This window comes from Halyomorpha halys, unplaced genomic scaffold (genome assembly GCF_000696795.3).
Source record: "Halyomorpha halys isolate HHAL.00 unplaced genomic scaffold, Hhal_1.1 Scaffold530.1, whole genome shotgun sequence".
In the NCBI taxonomy this organism is placed as follows: Eukaryota; Metazoa; Arthropoda; class Insecta; order Hemiptera; family Pentatomidae; genus Halyomorpha; species Halyomorpha halys.
The window spans coordinates 444,109-450,108 of record NW_027114956.1 but is presented as its reverse complement, the minus strand read 5'-3'; positions in this window follow the sequence as shown (position 1 = coordinate 450,108).

The following is a 6,000-nucleotide window of genomic DNA, read 5'->3' as shown; positions in this document are numbered from 1 at the left end:
TGTCACTGTTTTCAATCCACTACCATACCATTCCACGATTATCAATCAATTAAAATTTTGTACTACTCAATTATCAGTTATCAGTTTTTTATCATTTATGATTTAATTCGATATTTAGTATAATTCTAAATTTGTTTGTATACTATTCCTTTTCAATTGTATGTTTCTCTAAATGTTGTTGTTATCTCTTTTATTCTATAGCCCTGAAACTCAGATCGAAGCGTCGACATAAAATAAATAAATATGGTTTTGTTTATTTATGTTGTTCTTTGCTGACCGCACCCCCCGACAAACTTCTCCAATAAGAAAATTATCTTAAAGAATAAGAAAAAATTGGATCAGTAATAACGATGATACAGCTACTAAAAAATCTTTTACCACACTCTCATATGTCAATCGGTCTAAATTGTTTCAATATAGTAATAATACACTTTCATAGTACTAACACAGTGGGAAGGTTCATGTCTTTTCGGAGAATAAGAAAAATATATTTATGATTCCCTTAAAAACGAATTTCATCGCATATATTGGTTCAATTTATGTTATCAAATTATAACAATAATGTATACGTAAATGGTTAATTTTAACTAAGCCCAAGACCCAATAATCATGACAGTATTTTTTCTCGTTTAGTAAGGTTCCACTTTTTAAGGTTCGAGCTGATTTTTTTTTTTTTTAGTCCTTTATAACCCAAGGCTGTTTGTTTTATGAAATAAGCTTGGTAAGCAGAGAACATAAGCTCAGTTCCAGAGACTGAACCCCGTAACCTTGCCAGTGTCTCAAATATTTAAAATATATCGGAACATAAATACTCCCTTCTTGCAATATAAATTCCGACTGAAAAAAAAAGGAACGAATGAATGGCGTATTCTTTTAAATATTGGAACCTAAATATAACGAACAGTATTCAATGATTGTTTTCTTTAGTTGTTTATTCGAATAAAACAAACAAATAGTTCTATTTAGCTTTGTCGTTAAAAATAAGGACACAATAAATAGTTGTTTTCCTGAATGGCTAAAAAACAAAAAATCCTTACTGTAACTACTAAGATATTCATTTAAGGACAATCGTAGGATCTGTATTTTTTAATAATACAGAATATTTTTAATATAGCTAATAGCTCATAACAAGAGATGTATTGAATCGTTGTTTCAACGATTAATCAAGAAAGTGATAATGCCCCAAGTGATTGATGTCTTGATTGATTGATTGATAATGAAATAAAATTTAATCAAGATATGGTTAACTAACTAAATAAAAAATATATCTGTACGTTCTTTCTTGCTTGATAATGTAAGACTTAGCTGGCCATCAACGCTAATTATTTCTTACTAGCTTACTCGGAAATGCATCACTATTGCTATATTTGAGGATGTATATGGTTTGACACATGATAGTTGATTATAAATTATTGTATTTAGTTAAAATTAACTTTTACGTAAATTTTATTATTATGCCAATATATATGTTAAGGATGGAAAATAAAATTTGTACTGTTCGTCAGACCAACTTTGTGTACTGCCCACAGCATCTCTCCATCAGCCCTTCGGCCTACCACGTCACTGTACACCATTCGGAACGTTAATGTTTATGACCCGCTCCTCACTCACCCAGGTTAGGATTTTATAAGTCCGTTTCCGAGGTCTATGTCGTTGCCATGAATCAATCCTACATCCGAGGCTTCGTTTAGTGTTCGTAACAATGTAATTTTTACAATTCATGGGAAATCGCCCTTTCTCCTTTATCCACGCTTGGGACTGGCAATGGCCCTAGCATAGCCATTTCCATTGGGGGAGCTCGATTCTTCGAAATACAAACCACAGGCTTCTTCAAGTCGGGAAAAAAAAGTTGACTAAAAAGGGTGTAGTATAGAAAATCACTTACTTTTGTCAAGAAACTAATTATTTATCCTTATTTATTAACATTTACCAATGTTGTTACTTTCACTTACCTATGTATGGAATATATAGTAAGAGAAATTTTGTGAATTTAGGTTTTCGACGAAAATACACGTTTTGAGGACTCCTGAGTCAAAATAACCAAGCCTTGCAATTGTCGTTTGTTTGTTTGTTTGGTTGTTTAATGGTGCCAAACTTCATTGGTCATCTACGCCATTTATATTTTATTTAATTTTGCTAATATTCGTTAAATTTTATTTATTTTTTGATTTGATTATTTAATTTTTTTCTTCCGATCAAGTTATATTTTTGTCAGTAAATTTTGTGATTTCAAAAACTGAAACACCAATTCTATTGCCTTATCATCGTCTCCAATGGTTTTTGAGATATCTTGGCTTAGTCCCAAGCTATTGAGGTGTGGTGTAAAATATGGGCATCGTTGGAAAACATGGCTTATTGTTAAATTTTTATTGCAATCTGGCAGTTCGGAGGCGTTTCTTTTGATACAAGATAAGAGTGGGTGAGCCTCGTGTGACCTATTCTCAGCCTAGTCAGTACAACTTCCTCTCTACGGCATTTGCGACTGGAGGTACCCCAGGGCTTGACATCCTTTTTAATAATTTTTAATTTGCTCATTGGGCTTTCGTTCCACATAGATTGCCATTGATCTTTGACTTCCTTTACAAGAGGCCTGCATATCTCTGACGGAGTTAAAATTGCTTTACCCCGTCCCGGAAGCGCGAGTGCTTCTCTTGCAGCGTGATCGGCCAGTTCATTCCCTGCGATTCCTACATGGCTTGGAACCCATAGAAATGTTACTGACATACCCATGTTGTGTAGAGCTTTTAAGTGAAAATGGATGCAGGAAATTATCGGATGTTCTGGATACATAGAATCTAAAGCTTTTATCGAACTTAGTGAATCTGTAATTATCGTAATGTTGGTGTGGTTCGAGGATAAACAGAAGTGAAGTGCTGCTGCTATTGCATTTAGTTCGGCAGTGAATATGATGCATAGTTTGTGGAGTTTAATTTTGAACGTAGAGTCATTTTTTACAAAGGATGATGCTGCTGATTGGTCTGATTTTGATCCGTCTGTATAGATTATAAAGGATTTGGGCATGTTATGAATTAGACGAGAAAAGTGGGCTTTATATTCAATTGGTTCCGTATTATTTTTGCAATTGTCGTTTGTGGAAGGCCTCGTTTAATAAACGAAATGTTGTTGCAAACTGAGATTACTTATTTAATGAGGGGATATAGTCTGGGATATAATAACAATAATAACATTTTCGCTAAAATCGACTAAACGGAAATATCACTTTATAGAATCAATTTTTCACATCTTTTTTTCAATTCCTCTGAAAACGATTTCGATTAAACCTACCATGTCAATATAAAATTATTTGTTATTTAATATTAGATTGTTTTTATCCTCATTGAAAGAGCCTCACAGGGCTTAAATTTTGAAATTTTAAAAAAATCTTCCTCTTAACAAGATTAAATTTTGTAAATTCAAAAAAATAAACAGTTTTCATTGTAATAAATTATAAATAATGGTTTAGTGCTAAATATTAAAGAATTTTATCCTTAAAACCGATAGGTCATAAGAAACTGAAATCTCATTTTTTTTTTTGAGATGAAAAAACATCATAATACAGTAAAAACTATTCTATATTTTACTAGTACAACGTTTCAGGACACTATATTATATGTGTATATTAAAAATTCAGTTAATCATATCAGTCATTTGTTCAATTTCCATTTCGAAATCATGTCATCTATACCCTCATAGTTATTAGTTAGTTAAAATTATTTTATAACTACATTATTTTTTTATATAGTTTATTAATTGTTATTTACAACTGTATAAAAATATATATAAGAAGTAAATTAGCGGTCGGTGATATAATGACATGAAACAAACATGTGGAGAATCGACCCATTGATATCCCATTCTTTTCAGACGCCTAGGAGGATTATTAGGTAATGAAGGGGAAGCCAGGTTAGAAACAAGTGGGTTTGGTTGATCGGGAAGTTTATCATGGAAGGATTAATATCTGGTTCTAGCTGAATCGGCAACATATGAACATTAAGGTCCTGATGAATGACTTAATTTGTCACGAAGTAAAGACCACTAAGGATTTTGTAAAGGATTTTTGACTGTAAGGAATGGATTCGGGGAGGAATTCGATGGTTTAATGGAGCCACAAAGCTCAACTCCGTATGTCTAGATATGCCTTATAATAGTAATGTAGATCAGTCTTTTATAATGAATTGAAAGTTTAGACCGTTTGTCTAGTAAATGTTGTAATAGTCGGAATCGACGAGCAGTTTCCTGTCTTTTCAATCTTGCATGAGGATTCCATGTCGTTCGTCCAGATGTAGACCTAAGTAACGGATCTGTTCGACAGAAATAAGTTGGGTATTATTAAAGGATACAGTGGGGATACATTATTTAAATTATTTTCCTTCATTAATGGTGTATTCATCTATCTCTATAGCACAAACCCATCCAAAATGAAAGAAAATCCAGAATAAAATTCATATTTAAGATAGGTATATGCCTAGGATGTGACAACTTTTTCGGTAAAATCAACTGTTCTTTAGAGAAAGAGAGAGAAATACTTTATTTATCTATGCTGCCTAAATGCCTTAGGTTGCTATCTCACACAGCATACTTATCAATCCGTAATCGGACATATATAAATTACACATACATGGTATAATCAGATATAATAAACAATTTTTTTTTCCCTAGTTTCCTTTTACAATCAATTTCGGTCTGTATAACAAATACAAATGTTTCAATTCATTCCTATTTTTCTTTCTCATTTCTGCTCCTCCAATTTCACCATTTCACAATTTTTTAATTCACTCGATCAACAAATTCGCTCTCCGGAATTCACCCTCCTAGATCCTCTTCAGTGACCCGATAAGAAATTAATTATTAGACGGTAATGTGAGATCAGACCATCATTCATAGTCACAGCAGTAGATTAGTTTACCAAAAACAGACAAATAGATACATTTTACGAGAATAAGACTAACACATAGATCCAGAAGAAAATATAATAAAAAGCCGGTTACAGGAAACACTTGAATGGATAAATAAGTTTAAAAAAACAAAAAAAGAAAAAAAAACAATAGTACCAATAAAATAAAATAATTTAATGAAAAATACGTTAAAACGTATAAGTATTACGTTGTATAGATAATTATTTTTCTCATTGAAAGAGTCTGATAGTGCTTAAATGTTGAATATTTAAAAAAATCTCTCTCTAACGTACCTTTAATTTTGTAAATTTAAAAAAATAAGTAGCTCTCATTGTAAGAAATTGTAAATAAAGGTTTAATGCTAAATGTTAAAGAACTTTATGCTCAAAAACGATAAGTCAAAAGATACTGAAATTTCATATTTAAAGTGATTATATGCCTGTGATATAAAATTTTTGCATTTTCAAAAATCGACTAACTGGAAGTGCCACTTCATAGAATCTGTTCAAGGAAGCCCACTCAAACATATTCAATGCCAGCTCAAAATGCTGCCACCTAGTGGCATACGAAAGAAGTAGCAAGAGTACCCACTGAGCAAGTGAACAGGTACCGTATGAGTGATAACAAAGACCCTGATAAGCGGACTACAGGCTATCTAGCGTAACTTCATTTTGCTGGTAGTCAACTATCACTCAGGATCAGCGAATAGTTTAATCAGCACAGCCAGGCAGGGAAAAGAATGAGGATGAGAGAACTGAACACAGCACAAGAACTAATCTTCAAGATCAACAGAAGCTCAACATCAAAAGTCAACCATCAAATAAATGGTCATGTAAATCATTAATTTAATCTATAATCAAAATTTAAAGCAATTCAGTGCTAAAATCCTTGGCCTGTTCAAGCCAAATATGAAAGGTTGGTAAAAGTTCTTAAACTGCGCGAGTTACTTCACACGTAATGTTTCTATCTGGTTTCGAACAAAATTTAACAGTAAAAATCCTGAATTTTGTTTTTATATTGTAATAATTATTTTTCATTAACTTCGATCCTTTTATGCCAATTTACTATGGTACTATATCGTAGGGAGAGGGAGCGATGAGTGGAG